Below are 19,654 nucleotides of genomic sequence, written 5' to 3' on the forward strand. Positions count from 1 at the left end.
CAGTGCAGCAGTTGTTATGTTTTTCCGCAAACAATTTTTATCAGTTGATGGATATTTTTAAATTGTGATTTTTGGAAAACTTTATTTTCTTCCGCTGCAATTATTTTGAAATATTGAACTTGTTTCACCAGTGATTTTATGAGCGAGGCCATTAAGTTCTTTAAAAAAAAAAAAAAAAATTTTAATTTTCCGCAAATTTTCAAGCAAGTAGTTCGAGGGCCTTTGCAGTATCAACGAAAACACGATCGTCGGGCTCCCACTGAGACCATAACCCTCACGATATTTCCAACATATTCAGTAGTCACAATCCCTTCACATCCTTCAACATGTCGTATTTCCATCACTTAATAAAAACATGCATATAATATCATTTTATTTTGAAACCAAGCATGCAACACATCTTTTAAATGTCCAATTTAAATCATAAAAATCCATAAACATTTAAAATAAACGTTTTAACATCTTAAAAATTCATAAACATTTAAAATTGACATATTAACATATAAAAATTCATAAACATCCATAATCATTGAAAATAATCATATTAGCATATAAAATAGCATTTAGGACACTGCCATGACGTTTGCTAATTTCTAGGTGTAAAATGACCGTTTTACCCCTGGACATAAAATTTCCCGTTTTTGACATTTTCTTAATTTCATTGACTATGACATGTCTCAAATAATTATTTAAGCCTACACGAATTTTTCTATAATTTTATTTGGCTTAAATCGATGACTTTTATTTTAATCTTTAAATGTGAAGTATTAATGCGTTTTAATCCCGAATTAAACCAAACCTTAATATAAAATTCCCAAATTAAAAACTTAGACTTCTAATAATTATTTGAGCTTAAATATAATTTTTCATAATTTTATTAAGCTTAAATCTAGGTGTTTTCCTATTCGTTTTTAAACATAAACGTACTTCCCAGTTTTGACTCGTATGGACTCGAAACTTAACCAAACTTTACCAAACTTGAACCAAAGCTTAATAACACCTAACTAACCCATATACAACCAAATTACAGCCCATTAAGTCCCTTGGATATGCCTAGGAAGCTACTGAATTTTTTTGCACAAGAGTCCTAGTCCTAATATGATTCGAACCTAGGCTAGCTTCGCCTCCAGCCCTTAACCACCATGTCCAGTCTCTACCCATCCCTCCTATGCAGCCCAATTAAGTCTAGTGGACCCTCCCTAACCGCATCTAGCAGCCGTGACCCTCAAAGACTTCTAGTCGAAGAGTCCTTTCCCTTAAGGAGTCTATTTTCGTTTTTATTCCTTCCCTATTTTTTTCAGCCTTTAAAAATACACCTAGGGACCCTTAAACATGTGGAAAAACATCCCTTCAAGTACCCCTACCATGACAGCCCCTCTGTGCATCATTATGAAGAGTTTTAAAAAAGAAAAACTCTTGTTTTGTGCATGTATAACCATAAAAACGAAAATATAAAAGTTGTATCATTTTTTTCATGCAATCATGTATCAAACACATAATATGGTGTGAAAGATGAGTAAAAGGAGAATATGGCGTGCCTTTGCGTTATTAATGCACGATTATACGTTGACGATTGAAGAACGACGACACGAAGACGATGGCTTGATTTTTCCTTGCAAAATTTTGATCCTCCTTGAAGAATATGATGTGTGTGCCGTGAGTTTAAGGTGCAAAGGATTCCTTGAATTTGTTGGGGTGAGGGAGGCGTGGGTGTTTGTGGGGTTATGGGGGTGATTAACATATTTTATAGTTAATAATTCTTTAATTAAGCTTAGGTCCATTAAGCATACAAATTAGGCCCATTAATGCTTAATTAGAATTTAATTAAAATATTAAATTAGTTTTGTTTAAATAAGTTTGCGAATTTATTAGCCGGGTTGTCAAAACGTTCGTATTTTTGTTGAAAAACCAACACCGATAAAATTTACGTCCCGGCGTATAAAATCACCTCAAAACCACATATTTTTTTAAAAAAATAAGAAAAAGCGTCACACATATTTTAAATAATTAAAAACAACTATTTAATAGAAACATTTTCTATTTTCAGCCCTCGGTCTCCGTTCCTCGATCGCAACTCGAATAACCTTTAAAAATACATTTTTAATGCAACAATGTAGAAAAATATATTTTAAACATGTCAATATGCACAAAATAATTAATTAATGCAATTAAAACATATAATTAAATACAAAGGAGTTTAATAATTTGTGCATATGGTTCGCGTGGACCTTTAAATTTTCCGGACGTTACACCAATCATGCAAGGAATGGAAAAACTCCCTGGATCTTTAAATTTCGGTGGGATCTTGTTTTGCACCAAAGCAGAGAAATTTTTAGTGAAATTTATCGTCATGTGATCCTCTAACTTTCTCTTGTTTTCTAAGATGTCCTTCAGAAATTTTCATAGCTAGGCATTTGCATCAAAGCATAGGGAAAAAGAATATTGATATGCAATTTTTCAAATACCTCAAGAAACTTACCGAATTTCGTATCAAGTTTTGCTTTTTCCAATGCTGCAGGGAAAGGAGGAGGTATAACAATTTTTGATTGTGCAGTGGGTGCTGTGGTAGAGTTAGAAGACTTACCTTTGGATGACTCAGTCTGTTCCTCCAGTACTTGACTTTTTTCCTTCCCTCTAGACTCTAGAATTTTTCCACTCTTCAACTCGATGGCCTTCACTTGCTCTTTTGGATTGGTCTCTGTGTTACTTGGCAAGGTGCCCGGTTCTCTACTTGCTATCATCTTAGCTAACTGCCCAATCTGATTTTCTAGCCCCTTTACCGATGCATCTTGGTTTTGGAGTCTAGTTTCGGTAGATGAGATGAACTTAGATATCATTTGCTCCAAATTGGACTTTTCTTCTCTAGGAGGGTCAGATCTGTACATCGGTTGTTTCCCATACGGTTATCCTCCTTGTGGTCGATTCTGACTGTTTTGACCACCTCATGAGAAGTTGGGATGTTGCCTCCATCCAGGATTATAAGTGTTCGAATACGGATCATTCCTTGGACGGTTTTGGACTCCCACTTGATTCACTGGTGCCTCTTCCTGCACATAGAAGGGATTGCCATCTTGACAGTCCTTCACAAAGTGTTCACCTCCACACTTATCACAGAATATCTCTTGAAGGCGCATAGCTGTACCACCCATATTCAAGCCGTCCAATTTCCTGTTCAAGACATCAAGTTGCGCAGTAATAGCAGAAAGGTCAGTTACCTGGTGAACTCCTGCACTTCTCCGCTGGTTGTTTCTTTGAGATTGAGGATGATAGCTGCTAGCAGCCATCTCCTCTAGTAACTCATATCCTTCCTCAGCAGTTTTTCTCAATAAGTTTTCACAAGCAGCAGCATCTATCATAGTACGATTAGGAGTAAGCAAGCCATAATAAAATGTTTGAACGACTAACCCAAGTGGCAGTTCGTGATGAGGGCATCTTCGTAATAGATCTTTGAAGTGCTCCCATTCCTCATATAAAAACTCCTGCTTGAATTGAGCCAATGTGGTGATGTCGAATAACCAAAGCTGAAAGTCTAGCGATGGTCCCTTGCTCTACTATAGCGATCTCGCTCCTCTAAAGATCCAATAACAACGGCTTCTGAATCAACGAGCTCAAAGAAGAAACTTACTTGCGGCTCAAAGCATCTGCAACGACGTTTGCTTTACCTGGGTGGTATTTAATGGTCACATCATAATCTTTAACAAGTTCTAACCACCTCCTCTGCCGCATATTAAGTTCCTTATGTGAGAATAGATATTTCAAGCTCTTGTGGTCTGTGAATACTTCACATTTCTCGCCATACAGATAATGCCTCCATATTTTCAATGCGAAGACCACAGCCGCCAATTCAAGATTGTGGGTGGGATAATTCTTCTCGTAGTCTTTCAACTGACGAGAATCATAAGCGATTACTTTTCCACGCTGCATCAGTACAGCTCCAAGTCCCATCTTTGACGCATCAGTGTATATAATAAAATCTTCAGTGTCTTACGAAAGTGCTAGGATAGGGGCTGATGTCAACTTGTCTTTCAACACTTGAAATCCATGATGGCACTCGTTTGTCCACTCAAATTTTACCGCATTTCTTGTCAGATTGGTTAATGGCAGGGCTATTTTGGAGAAATTGGCAATAAAACGTCGATAATAACCTGCCAAACTAAGAAAACTACGCACCTCAGAGACTGTCGTAGGAATAGGCCATTGTTTAATCGCTTCAATCTTCATGGGATCCACTGCAATGCCGTCTCTTGAAACGATATGGCCCAGCAATGATACTTGCTCTAACAAGAATTCACACTTTTTCAACTTTGCGTATAACTTATTTTCCCTCAATAACTGCAATACAGTTCTAAGATGCTCGGCATGAAGTTCCCAAGTCTTGGAATAAATCAAGATATCGTCAATGAAAACGATAACGAAGCTATCCAGATATGATTTGAAGACCCGGTTCATTAGATCCATGAATACCGGTGGAGCGTTCGTCAACCCGAATGACATGACTAAGAACTCATAATGGCCATACCTGGTTCTGAATGCAGTTTTAGGGACGTCAGCTTCCCTAATTTTCAGCTAATAATAACCAGAACGCAGGTCGATCTTTGAAAACACTGTCGCTCCCTGTAGCTGATCAAAGAGGATCGTCAATCCTCAGCAATGGATATTTATTCTTGATCGTGGCTTTGTTGATCTCTCTGTAATCAACGCACAACCACAAAGATCCATATTTTTTTTTGACAAATAAAACTGGAGCTCCCCACGGAGAAGAACTCGGACGAATAAAGCCTTTGTCTAATAGATCCTGCAACTGATTCTTCAGCTCCTTCATTTCAGTCGGGGCCATTCGGTAAGGAACTTTCGAAATCGGAGCATGTTGGAAACTAGATTCTGGAGTTTGACAAAACATGAATCAATCGATTAACAAAATATGAATCAACTGATACGCGCAAGCAAATTCGGCAACTGAACTTATCAACTGAAATCAGCTGATACAATGATACAGAGTAAACTGATCAGTTGGAAATGATCAGTTAAAACATTCAGCCGAATGCCTCAAAGTCTCTCAACTGAAGATGTCTCAGGAAAGAACAAAGAAGACATAACAGATTACAAGAGCACCGCACAACAACCAAGACTACTTAAAACAACGCATTTCGGACAAAGCAATTAAGACGCCGAATTACAATAAATGAAGCAAACAATATCAAAGGAATAATCAAGTGGAAACCAACGGATACAAAGATTCAAATTTATCTCAAGATTACCGTTGGAAAAGAAGAGTATAAATATGGCAGAAGAAAAAGAAGAAGTGACGATACATCATTCAAAACTTGCTATTACTCTGTCAAAATCTCAGCTCACTCTTACTTGATTTATTCGTAGCAATCAAGGCTATAAGTTGAGCAAACTAGTACTCTGTAATATTTGTTAATTCAATAGTGCTAAGATCAGTTACGCACAGAGATCCTTTTGTAATACTAAGAGTTTCAGTTTAGGCAGTGGGTAAGTTCTAACTGAAGTGGGTCTGTACAAGTGTTGTATTGGATCAAAGTCTTTTAGTGGAAATCCTATCCTTGTGATAGAAGGGGTGACGTAGGAGTAATTGAATTCTCCGAACATCTAGAAACAATCGTTGTGTATTTTATTTCAGTTCTGTATTCTATCTGTCAGTCAGTTACCTTCCGCAACTACCTCAGTTTAACTGATTGATATTGACCAACAAGATTCTGAGAATCAGTTTGTCACCAAACTGAACTCAAAAATTCGATAAGACCAATATTAATTGAGAGTGTTTATTCAACCCCCCTTCTAAACACTCTTGACACGTCAATCGATCTTATCAAGTGGTATCAGAGCGGTTGAATCTTGTTCTTGAATACTTCTGATCTATAAATCTGCTAGCATGACTTCATTCAATAAAATTCATATGTTCTCAAGAGAAGATTTCGATGACTGGAAAATCAGAATGCAGGCTCACTTAGCTGCACAAGATGGTGACATGTGGTATGTCATAACAGACGGACCCATGATGATTCTAAAAGCAAATACAGCAATTGCCATAACTGAAGGGGCACCACAGAGAATTCAAAAGCCCAGAGAAGAGTGGACAACTGAGGACAAAAGAAAAGCCAGTCTTGACAATGTGGCCAAAGATACTCTATACAAAACACTGGACAAAGCAACATTCAACAAAATAAAGATGTGCAAAACAGCAAAAGAAATTTGGCAAAAGTTGATTCAGTTATATGAAGGAAATGACCAAACAAAAGAAAATAAACTCTTTGTGGCTGTTCAGAAATTTGACAATATCAAAATGAAGGTTGGAGAATCAATGAATGAGTACGATGAAAGGGTGAGCAGTATTGTAAATGAATTAAATGCACTCGGAAAGGTGTATAATAACAAAGAGGTTGCACTAAAAGTGATGAGAGGTCTTCCAAAGGAATGGGATGTCAAAACTATGGCTATGAGAGAATCTAAAGATTTGAACCAGATCGAACTTCATGAACTATTTGCTGATTTAAAGGCTTATGAATTTGAATTGCAGAGCAGAGAAGGAGAACCATTTACTCCTACAGCTACAACTGCTCTAGCAGCTGTAAGAACTGAATCAACCAGTTCAGTCGAGAAATCGGCCGATCTGTTAAGCAATGATGCTATGTCATTATTCATCAAAAAGTTTGGGAGGTCCATGAGAAAGAACCAAGGAAACTTTCAGAAGCAATACCAGAGAAACAATTCCAAAGAAGAAATAAATGCTTGCTACAATTGTGGCAAAACAGGTCATTATATTGCTGAGTGTCCTAAACCTAAAAAGGACAGTCAAGGATCAACTGACAGAAGAAAGAAATCATATGAGCATAAGAGAAGATCCAGAGATGATAAGAAAACCTACAAAAAGAAACATGAGGTTCTATTAGCTGAAGAGAACAAATCCAAATGGGCAGAAACTGAGAGTGACGAATCAGAACCAGAAAGCTCATATAGCTCAAGTGATGAAGAGGAAGTCAAATGTCTAATGGCCAATGATACAGAAGCAGAATCTACAAGTCAACAGGTATTTTATTTTAGTTCAACTGATTTTACACGAGAAGAACTCATTTTAACATTGCATGAAATGGTAAATGAGTACCAGAAACTTGCATCATCATTTGAGGAAATAAAGTCAAAGCAAAATGATCCCATGGACAATAAAACCAAAACTGATGAATCAGTTGATGGGTTGAGTCTAAAAAGGGAAATTGCTGAGTTAAAAGCAGAGAGAAAGAAAGATCAGTCACTGACCCAGAAATTGATCATTGAAAATTCAAAACAGACTGAACTCATTAAATCTTGGAATAAGTCGTCTACTGCACTGAATGAGATGCAGAATTCACAAAAATCAGTTTCTGATAAAACTGGTTTAGGGTTCAGTAATCAAGGAGAAACGTTTTCAAATGATACTCAACCAAAGCTGACAATGAACAAAGGGAAGTACATTCACTTTGTCAAATCAGCAGTGGTACAAGAACAAATTTAGCCCAGTAAACTGATTGAACAACCTACTGAGAAGTTGAACAAGGCTAGAAGATATGGGATTGGCTATAGCCAAAAGCTTTCAACTGATTCACAAAGCGGGTCATCAAAAAGATTTCACAAAAACTATTCAAATGGCTATGTCAATTACTATAACTGCAAGGCAGTTCAGAAGAGATACAGATTGAACAATCAGTTGAATAAGACTAAAACACATACTGTATCAACTGTACACTACTCACCAAGCACACAAAAGCCGAGAAAAACCATTTGGAATACAGCTACTGGAAAGTCAGTTAGACTAATCCAAGTATGGGTTCCAAAGGGACTAATAAGTTTTGGACCCAAATAGATATGGGTACCAAATCATATTATGTGTGTGCTTGCAGGTAACAGGTACAGATAAAAATTCAATATGGTATTTGGACAGCGGTTGCTCACGACATATGACAGGAGATGCAAGTATGCTATCTCAACTGACCAAATATAGTGGTCCAAACATCAGTTTCGGAGATAATTCCAAAGGTAAAACCGTGGGTAAGGGTAAGCTTATCCATGGTAACTTTACTATTAAAGATGTTTTATTAGTAGAGAATCTGAAGTATAACTTGAATAGCATCAGTCAGTTATGTGACAATGGATTCTCGGTACAATTTGATAAAAACTCATGCTCAGTTAAAACATCAACTGATGAAATCATACTAACTGGCAAACGATGTGGAAACACATATAAAGTCAGTTGGAATGAACAGCCTGATGCACCAGTCTGCTTTATTGCTTCAAAATCATCTCAAAACTGGTTGTGGCATAAAAGGTTAAATCATTTAAACTTTAAATCCATTGCCTATCTGAGTAAACATGAACTTGTAACTGGTTTGCCCAAAATAAATTTTTCAAAAGAAAAACTTTGCTCAGCATGTCAGTATGGAAAACAAGTACGATCTTCTTTCAAAAACAAGGGCTGTAAGTCTTCATCCCGATGCTTAGAACTATTGCACATGGATCTCTTCGGTCCAATACCAGTCATGAGCTTAGGGGGAATGAAATACACCTTGGTGGTCGTAGATGATTTTTCAAGATTTACTTGGGTTATCTTTCTCAAATCCAAAGACCATACGGCTGCACAACTGATTAAACTCCTTAAAAGACTTTTAAATGAAAAATCTGTTGGGATTGATCGAATCAGATCTGATCGAGGAACTGAATTCATCAATCAAACACTTTCAAGCTTTCTAGAAAATGCTGGAATCAAGCATGAGCTCTCAGCAGCAAGAACTCCTCAGCAAAACGGTGTAGCTGAGAGAAGAAATCGAACCCTTAAAGAAGCTGCTAGAACAATGCTTGCTGATTCTGGTATTTCTCAAAGATTTTGGGCAGAGGCAGTAAACACTGCATGTTATACTCAGAACAGATCAATGATTAATAAGAATCATATGAAAACACCATATGAGATCTGGCATGGAAGAAAAAGTATAATCACTTATTTCAAAATATTCGGCTGTAGATGTTTTATTCATGATAATAGTAAAAATTACTTAAAAGCATTCGATGCCAAATCTGCAGAAGGAATATTCCTTGGATATTCATCAGTTAGTATAGCTTATAGAGTCTTTAATAAGAAAACTTTAAATGTTGAAGAATCTGCGCATGTTGATTTTGATGAAACTGCACTAACTGATAAGCCAACTGATCAAGTTGAGCTAGCTGATCAATTTTCAGATATCATTTTGGAAGATGATGACAAAGATGAAAATCATAATAATCAAAACATCCTTCAAACACCAGAACCAGAGATATTGGATCAATTAAATGAGCAGGAAGTCAATGCTGACAATCAGTTATTAAAGGAAAATGATAATATTCAAATATCAGCTGACGAGGCATCAACTGAAGCTGAAAACTGCATTCAGTTACCAACTGAAGAAGTTGCAGATGCAACGAATGCTGAGTACAGATGGAGAAAATCACATCCACCAGAATTGGTAATAGGAAATCCATCTGATCCAGTAAGAACTCGCAATCAAATGTTAAATTTATTTATTCATTCAGCCTTTGTCTCACAAATGGAACCAAAGAAAACTGATGAAGCTCTTGCTGATCCGAACTGGGTAAATGCTATGCAAAAAGAGCTGAATCAGTTCACTCACAATAACGTCTGGAACTTAGTTCCAAGACCAACTTCAAAAACCATTATAGGTACAAAATGGGTGTACAGGAATAAACTAAATGAGGACGGTTAAGTTATACGCAACAAAGCAAGACTAGTAGCACAAGGATATAGGCAAGAAGAAGGAATTGACTACGATGAAACGTATGCTTCAGTTGCAAGATTGGAAGCAATCAGAATATTTCTTGCTTATGCATCTCACAAAAACTTCAAAGTTTACCAGATGGATGTGAAGAGTGCATTCCTAAACGGTCAGTTACAAGAAGAAGTATATGTTGAACAACCTCCAGGTTTTGTAAATCACAAACTTCCTGATCATGTATACTTTTTGAACAAAGCATTATATGGTCTTAAACAAGCTCCCAGGGCTTGGTACGAAACTCTTTCAAAATTCCTAACTGATCATGACTTTACAGTCGGATCAGTTGATAAGACCTTGTTCAAATTTACTAAAAATAATCATATTCTATTAGTTCAAATTTATGTTGATGATATAATATTTGGGTCAACTAACCCCAAATTGTCAGAAAAGTTTGCTAAGTTAATGCAGAAAAAGTTTGAAATGAGCATGATGGGTGAACTGACATTTTTTCTTGGACTGCAAGTGAAGCAACTGGAAACTGGTATATTCATTTGTCAAACAAAATATACAAAGGAGTTGCTAAAGAAATTTGGTATGGAATCATGCTCAGCTGCAACTACTCCAATGAGCTCATCAGTTAAACTAGATACTGACGAAGGGGGAATATCAGTAGAGGCGACATTATATAGAGGATTAATAGGTTCATTGTTGTACCTAACAGCCAGTCGACCTGATATTGTTTTTGCTGTCTGTATGTGTGCCAGATTTCAAGCAAATCCTAAGCAATCACATTTCTCAGCTGCTAAAAGAATTCTGAGATATCTTAAGGACACGCAAAATGTTGGGCTGGTATTCCAAAGACTCCACCTTCAATTTAGTTGGATATTCAGACGCAGATTATGCAGGATGTAAGCTTGATCGCAAAAGTACAAGTGGATCTTGTCAGTTCTTAGGAGACAGACTGATCTCTTGGTTCAGCAAGAAGCAGACATCCATATCTACCTCAACAACAGAAGCAGAATATCTTGCTGCTGGTAGCTGTTGTGCACAACTGATCTGGACTCAGCAACAACTGAAGGATTATGGAGTATTGTCAACTGAATCGCCCATATTTTGTGATAATACCAGCACAATTGCCATCACTTATAATCCAGTTCTTCACTCAAGGACCAAGCATATAGATGTCAGGCATCACTTCATTAGGGATCATGTGTTAAAGAAAGATATTCGACTAGAATATATTTCAACTGAACAGCAAGCAGCTGACATCTTCACAAAACCATTACCCGAGGCTAAGTTTTCTTACTTTCGAAATATTCTTGGTTTAATTGATTTATCTTAGAAATTATTAGTAATATTGCTTCACTAACAGAATTATATGCAGAAAATAAGAACACAACAAATTGAAAATAACACTTCATTAAGAATACCAACGTTCCCATTTTACAGAAGATATCATGGAATCAACTGAATCTAGCCACGCCCTAACCTAATCATTTAACTCATAAATTCAAACTCTAGCAAATGCCATAGATTTCGAAATCTTATCAACAACATGCCACTCCTTCCATAGCATCGCCTCCAAAAGACATTTGTCTTCAACCAAATCCCTAACATGCCTCACTTCAAAACGTTCAAGGTATTTCAGTGCTCTTGCCTCCTGAGCACGAGTAGGAATAGCACCACTGTCACTCACCCTCTTCAACTCATGAATCTTTTCCCATGTTAACATCACCTTCTGAAAAACATATATCTCCATCTTTCTCTTGATATCTTTTAAACGAGGGGTTGGCTGCTCAGTAACATGAACATGAGTGCTGCTACATGCATCAGAATCAGACATATTGAAATATTTTTGAACTGATATTGGATCACATTTTTATCACTATCATCTTATTTATAGGAAAATGACGTTGGAGAAGCTAAAGAGTCTCAAGTTAATCAATGCGTCTTTCACATTTACCAAGGACTTTAAGTTATCAGTTGTTCATTGTCAATTGACACCAATTTGAATTCTATTAATAGTTGTTTAAATAGTCCCAGTTCATGATCAACTTATGACAGTTAGTCTCTCATCAGTTCATTTGTTTACATATCACAGCTGATGAAATATATCATTTACAGAAAAACAGAGTTAAAACCAGATAAATATTTCATTACTTATAAATGTTGGTCTGGATTACATCATCATACTTCTCCTCCACAACAATTATCCAAAATTTCAGCCAAACAGATAGAGGAGAAGGAGCAGTCATGAGAAAGCTGTGAGAATGAGCTATGCGCCTCAGGATCTTCAATTCCTTGCGGAGCATCAGCTGATACATGTGACCGTCCTTGAAGACGTCCACCCACACAGCAATATTCAAGTGCTTTCGCACTTGATTCAGTTCTGCCACCAATTCAGGAGTGGTGGCCTCCCCAGAGTTGTATAAGAGCTCAAGCTCCTGCAATCGCTCCCAGTAATGCAGACTTTCATAGAAGACTTCGTCTTCTATCTCAGCCTTCCTGGCCTCCACAGAAAAGGGAGAAAGACTTGAGTCACCCGTATCAGACATTTTTTATCTTGAATATTTTGGATGATATGTCTAAAACTAATTGAGCCATTTCTATTTATAGCAGAATATCAAGAAAGCTGAAGAGTCGTCAACGTTTCAGCAAAACCAATAACCTCTCTGACTCTTAAAATTATTTTGTAACACTAATTTAATTATTATATGCACCAATTTAGGGGGAATGTCAGTTTTTAAGACGTTAACTGAGAAGACAATCGTTTGTGAATTCTCAACTGACTTGAATCAGTTTCCCAACTGATCGTTCAGCTTGAAAATTTTACAAATCTTCTCACAAAAGTTAACCAATTAAAAACTTATTATATTCCAAATCAAATGAGGTGACTAAATTTTTATGACGTGGCATATTTTAAAACCGCTCATTATTATATACACACGATTACAACACACGTGCACACATTTTTATTCAAAATTTTTCCCGGGCTGACACGTGTCCAGAATTTGAACAGTCACGAACAAAAGCATTTTGCCCGCTTCACTTCAGTTCTATTCTTCACAATTACAATCAGTTTCTAAGAGTGTACAAATTTCAGAACTTATTCTCTTCAATTTGCAGATCACTACACTTTCCGAAATGGCAAACCAGATCCCAGCCCATATCTTGAATGCGATGGTCATCGATTTTAACTCGGTTCTATCGATTCAAGAAGCAGACGTTAAGAATGTATTTCTAAAGCTTGAGTCGGCAGGTCTCAGGATGTTCTTGGGACAATCTTCTCAGAAGATATACCTCAAGGAGGTCAATGAATTCTATCGGAAGGGATTTATCACTGGTAATGACACTATCTCTGTGACTATCAATGATCAGTTGCTACTCCTTTCTGAAGAAGCTTTCGGAGAAATCTTCTCTTTGCCAACTGATGGTTATGTCAGCTTTTCTGAAGTAAAAACTCATGACATTGAAGAAATGCAGTCTCGAATATCTGCTGATGGACGGAAAATCAAGGTTTCTGATCCAAAGAAGGAACTGAAACCAGAAATTCAGTTGTTAGCTGATATCGTGGCAAAGGGAATATTAGCAAAAGCCGGTTCTTATGCTGCTCTTACACTCGAAAAATTCCAGGTAATGACCATAATCATTGGTGAAAAGAAAGCAAATTGGAGATATATTCTTTTTAACATCTTGAAGAATATGCTTAAGTCATCCAAACAGTCATGTGGCTTCGCCATCCAAATCAGTTATCTGTTAAAACTGAAGGGTTTGGTAGCTGAAAATGCTGAAACATCATCAAAATTCAAGGTATTTAATGCCAAAAACACCTTGCCATCAAAAACCAAAATAGAGGTTGAGCCATCACCAGTCAAGAAGGTCAAAACAGCAAAAAAGAAACTGATTCTCAGTGAATCATATTCAGAGAAAAATCCTTCCCCTAAGCCTGTCAAGAGACCAAGGACTCAAAGAACCAAACCAATAACCACAGTGGAAGTCATTCCACCTGAGAAAATTATTCAATCAGCTGCTCAACAGCCCATTCAGGCTATTCCTTTGCAAGTAGTCTCACCTGATGATTCAGTTACCAAAGCAAAGAAACCAGCTAAGGTAAGAGCTCCCTTGACTCTTGTAAATCGCCCTACCATCCTGCCTAGAGCCAGATCTAAAGGTGTAATATTAAGGGAACCAGTGCACTCCACACATTCTGGAATGGATCTTCTTCACATTCTCTCAACTGACAAAGGAAAAGGCAAGCTGGTTGAAGAACCCCGGCCATCCAATGTCATTCATACACACATTGACCTAGTTTGGGAACAGGTCAATGCATTTGCCACATCACAATTAAAATCTTTTGATTGTTGGAAAAGTTTCAGAACAGAAATCTTTGCCAAAGAACTGAAGCATAGATCTCAACTAAAAAAGTTCATCAAGCTAGAAGCAATTGTGATGAAAGTAGTCAAAGTTGCTACAATTCCACAGGCATTAGAAAGGCAGAAATATTTCTTTAATCAGATTCGCGTCAAAAAACTAACAAGAATGGTAGCAAAGCTGAAGTCCAACTACAATCCCACAAGTCCAACTGCATACAATGATAGAGCTGTGTTCACTCAACTGGACACAGATCTTAGTAGTTTGCAGAGTGAAATCAGATTTTGGGAAGAAGATCGGGAACTAGTTCTTCATGACAAACCCCCCAACTCAAATATTGAAAAAGATTTATCCTCCTCTCCACAAAAAGAACCATCTCCACAACAGGCAACTGAAAAGCCAGTTCAGGGAATACCTCAATCCTCTCAGACAGAACATCAGCTATATTCTGAAGCAGAACTATCCTTGGCAAACATTGATGAAATCATTCAAGCTGTTACCTTGGAAGCTCAGCTAGAGGAAATACAATATGACTCAATTACCCATTCAGCTGAACAACCAGAGCAAGACATTAAGATATCTTCTGAAGCACCAGCTGAGTCACTTATTGCTGAAAAATTTAAATCTGCTCAAACTGAAGATCAAACTGAAGTGCCAAACCAAACTTCAGAAAAAGAAATAACTGAATCGGAAAAAGCTCAAACTGAAGCACCAGTTCAGCCAGAAACTTCTGCTGAACAAGATATTCAAACTGATAAACAAGCAAAACCCTCAGAACAAGAAACTGCTGAACATGTAGAAGGTCAGTTGCTCAGTGAATCAAAGGAGCAAGAACAAATTTCAGTTAATTCTCCACAAGAGGCCCCTATGTATGAACCATCCATCTCCATCATTCAGCCAGACAGTCCATTTCTTGATCAAAACCAACGTTCATCATCTCAAATTCAAGAAAACATTCCAGCTCTGCCTATGGCTGGAACAATGGAAACTAATCAAGCATTAGTTCTTTTTGGACAAACATCGAAGCATTCAGAAACGTCCAGCCAGCGACCTCCAATTCAATCCACAGAAATGGATGTTGATCTTGAAGAAATCCAGAACATACACTACAATATGCAGTAGATGCTCGTTGAAATCAAGAAAATTCAATTCGAACAACTGTCTCATACTGTCAAGTTAGATTCTTCGACTGAATTTGACTCGGCGAAACTAAACGCTCTTCAAGCCAACATGGACTCTCTTAGCAGAACTGTGCATGAAATAAAGAAGGGGCTAGTTAACTCACTCTTTACAACTCAGGATGTAATCAGTCAGAGAGTTGAGCGACTGGAAACCTCTGTTTCAAATAAAATAGAATTACTACAGACCTCCCTCACAACTGTTGCCACAAGTATCTCATCAGATGTAAAAATTCTTTCCATTGACGTTCGAAAGTTATCAGACAAAATGGAGTTGTTTGACAAAAAGGGGGAAGAACAGCAGCTGAAGAAGAATTAATCAGATTATTAGAATCAACTGATATAATATTCTCAGATTTTATGTTATCTACAAGGAATCCAGTTATTTTATGATTCAGTTGCGTAATCTATTATCTACAAAGAGCTCAAGTATTCGATCTTAAATCACTTGGTTTTGTCAAACACCATAAAGGGGGAAATTGTTGGAAACTAGATTCTGGAGTTTGACAAAACATGAATCAATCGATTACAAAATATGAATAAACTGATACACGCAAGCAAATTCGGCAACTAAACTTATCAACTGAAATCAGCTGATACAATGATACAGAGTAAACTGATCAGTTAAAACATTCAGCCGAATGCCTCAAAGTCTCTCAACTGAAGATGTCTCGGGAAAGAACAAAGAAGACATAACAGATTACAAGAGCACCGCACAACAACCAAGACTACTTATAACAACGCATTCCGGACAAAGCAATTAAGACGCCGAATTACAATAAATGAAGCAAACAATATCGAAGGAATAATCAAGTGGAAACCAACGGATACAAAGATTCAAATTTATCTCAAGATTACCGTTGGAAAAGAAGAGTATAAATATGGCAGAAGAAAAAGAAGAAGTAACGATACATCATTCAAAACTTGCTATTACTCTGTCAAAATCTCAGCTCACTCTTACTTGATTTATTCGTAGCAATCAAGGCTACAAGTTGAGCAAACTAGCACTCTGTAATATTTGTTAATTCAATAGTGCTAAGATCAGTTACGCACAGAGATCATTTTGTAATACTAAGAGTTTCAGTTTAGGCAGTGGGTAAGTCCTAACTGAAGTGGGTCTGTACAAGTGTTGTATTGGATCAAAGTCTTTTAGTGGAAATCCTATCCTTGTGATAGAAGGGATGACGTAGGAGTAATTAAATTCTCCGAACATCCAGAAACAATCCTTGTGTATTTTATTTCAGTTCTGTATTCTATCTGTCAGTCCGTTACCTTCCGCAACTACCTCAGTTTAACTGATTGATATTGACCAACAAGATTTCGAGAATCAGTTTGTCACCAAACTGAACTCAAAAATTCGATAAGACCAATATTAATTGAGGGTTTTTATTCAACCCCCCCTTCTAAACACTCTTGACACGCCAATCGATCCTATCAGAGCAGTACCTGGAACCACGTCAATCACAAACTCAACTTCACAGTCAGGTGGAAATCCAGGCACATCATCTGCAAATACATCAGGAAAATTCCGAACTACATTAATCTCATTCAACTTCATTGTCATCTCAGTATTCACATCTATCACAGCAGCTAAAAACCCCTGACACCCCTTTGATAACATTTCCTGAGCTTTGAGACAAGAAATATAAGGAGTTTCAAGCGAAATACCTGAACTCTGGAAAATCCCGCTATCATCATCTTCTTCATGAAATCTGTGGGGCCCTTAACTCCTAATTATTATTACAATACAATTTGATTGCGGTTAATTAATTACAGAGGAAAACGAGTTAAAATTTTCTTTTCAATGAGCCCAAAACATATCATTTGAATACTAAAAATAGTATTTCATCTCACATCATAAAATATGCCCACACATAATCAAACTCAAATACAGACAAACAATCATATCCTCGGGACATGCCCCGGTATATAGATACATATATACACTAGGATATCAACTAAACCTCAACTCAAACTGTGACTCCCTCCAGAAGAACCCTCTTCAGTCTCCTGATATCCTGGAGTACCTGTCATTGTCCACATACAAAGACAACAACAGCCTCATCCGGGGTGAGCAAAGCTCCGTATGCAACAATCAAAATATATACCACAAGTATCTAAACAATGATATATGATGTCGTGGAGGTATCAGGTCAAATGCCCATCCACTGAGCACATGTCAGAATAAATCGAATCAGTATCAAATTAATGCTCGATCTGGCATAGCGGCCTCAATCAGGGATACTCGTATGATAACGTCGACAAAGTGCAATCAAATCCCAAATCTCAATCAATCATCGGGGCCACAAATGACTATGCTTTAAGGGCCACATAATGCCAAACATAGCATTTGTGTTCACAAACCCTATAATCAATTTCAATCATATCAGGGTATTCAAGGATCATAGCTCAACGTGCATGTCATGTATGCCACATCAACTCAACAAATAAGGCATATAGACATGTATTCTCAATCCAATCAATCAAACATATATCATATACTACAGATACATGTCGTATGTTAATCGATCGCAACATACCTCAATTCTTCATTCCAGTCGATGTAGCTTGAAGATATCGGTATAATAATCTATCTACATCAATAACACATTCATTTCAATTAATAAATTCAATAAAATTCAATAATATAAGTTTCAAATATCTTTCAAAACTTTGAAAATCATATCAAATCGAAATCATAACATAATTCAATTCCGACTTCGAATACGAGTTTTTTGTCAGTTATTCTATCGCATATATTGATCTCAACTTCAAATACATGCTATTACAATACTTCAATAAACAAATGTTCTGAAAATAGAAGAAATTTAACTCAAAAGGAAGCTCTCGATGCGAGGATTCCGAATATATATTTTGTTCCAAGTTTGGACAACGTTTAGAGGTGATTTCGTACGTTTGAATTCGAGTTTCCAACTTTTCTCTCGAATTTCAGAGGAAGAGATGAGGTATTTCTCGTAAAACTCATACTTATCAGCCTTAAATCGTGTGCAACAGGGATGTTCGCGCATATGCGCGACCAAAACTCGCGCATATGCACGCCTTGTTCTGCCCGCGCGCGGGCCTGCGCAGGTGTGCGATTTGCTCTGTCCGAAACGCTATTTAGGTTCCGAATTTGCAAAAGTGGTCAACATGAAAGTTGTAGTTCTATGTCTTGGCTTTCATTTGCCACTGACCTCACTCAATATTGATATTGGATGCGAGCGTTATGCTCATTCTTCCAAAATGTGTCAGTGCAGGAACTGCAACGCACACGATACACTTCGGGATGATTTTGCCCCTATTTCCAATTGGATTTGGTCAAAACTCAAAACATGAAAGTTTTAGTACTATGTATTTCTTTCCAATCAAATTGGTCTCATGTCATTTGGACTAATACTAAGTTATTATATTAAAAACCGTAATATGTGTCACTTTTCTGTCGCGATTCAGCATACTTTTCAAACACAAATCAATTTCTAATACAATGTTTCATTATCACCACCTATTTTCTCACTTTCATTGTCATGATATACATCATATACATAATCACATGAAAATTTCATGAATCATCGATAATCAACATAAGATTTACGATAATACGGTACACGGTCCTTACAGAATCGCACCATCTTAGCCACGCAATCAATAATGGCACGATATGACGATAGCTAGTCCATTCCCAAAATAACATCAAACACCACCATGGAAATAATAATAAGATCAGCAAAATAGATTTTCTCATTCACTTGTACTGTACAACCTTTAAGAATACTAGAAGGCCATATTTCGCCTCCCGAAGGCAACAAAATACTATAGTGGAGGGTTTCATAAGATGGAACAACATTCAAGGAGCGCAAGAAAATTTCAGACATAAAGGAATGCATAGCACCAGTGTCAATCAATGTAATAGCGGCCTTGCCTGAAATTAAGATAGTACCTGATATAACAGAAGAATCAGGATATGCGCCTTCTTTGGTCATCGTGAAGATTCTGCCTTGAACCCTATCCTTCCCTTTCTCACCCTTTACTGGACAATTTCTGATGACATGTCCAACACCTCCACAACGAAATCATCGATTACTTCCAACCAAACACTCACCTGTATGCATTTTGCCACATTTTGACATACAAGTCAATCATATGCAGACGGTGGCATAGGAGCTTTGGGTCGATGCTCTTCTTTCTCTTTGCCTCTGAACTTGCCCTTACCCTTCCATCCAGATCCTTGGCCCTTAGTAGAAAAATCTTGGCGCTTCAACTGTCTTTCTCTTTCAATTTCCTTCTCGTCCTGCTCAGCCATCCTTGCTTTTTCAACAATCTCTTTATATGAAGCAGCTTTAGACATTC

At 37.2% G+C, this 19,654-nt stretch overlaps 1 non-coding gene across 1 annotated transcript; it reads left to right on the forward strand.

Annotated features, from left to right (window-relative positions):
- Window positions 1-3,414: 3,414 nt before the first annotated feature.
- LOC142523562 (small nucleolar RNA R71) lies at window positions 3,415-3,523 on the forward strand. The gene has a single exon (XR_012814750.1). It is a non-coding gene; the product is annotated as a small nucleolar RNA R71 (small nucleolar RNA).
- Window positions 3,524-19,654: the final 16,131 nt, after the last annotated feature.

This window comes from Primulina tabacum, chromosome 13, assembly GCF_025594145.1.
Source record: "Primulina tabacum isolate GXHZ01 chromosome 13, ASM2559414v2, whole genome shotgun sequence".
NCBI lineage: Eukaryota > Viridiplantae > Streptophyta > Magnoliopsida > Lamiales > Gesneriaceae > Primulina > Primulina tabacum.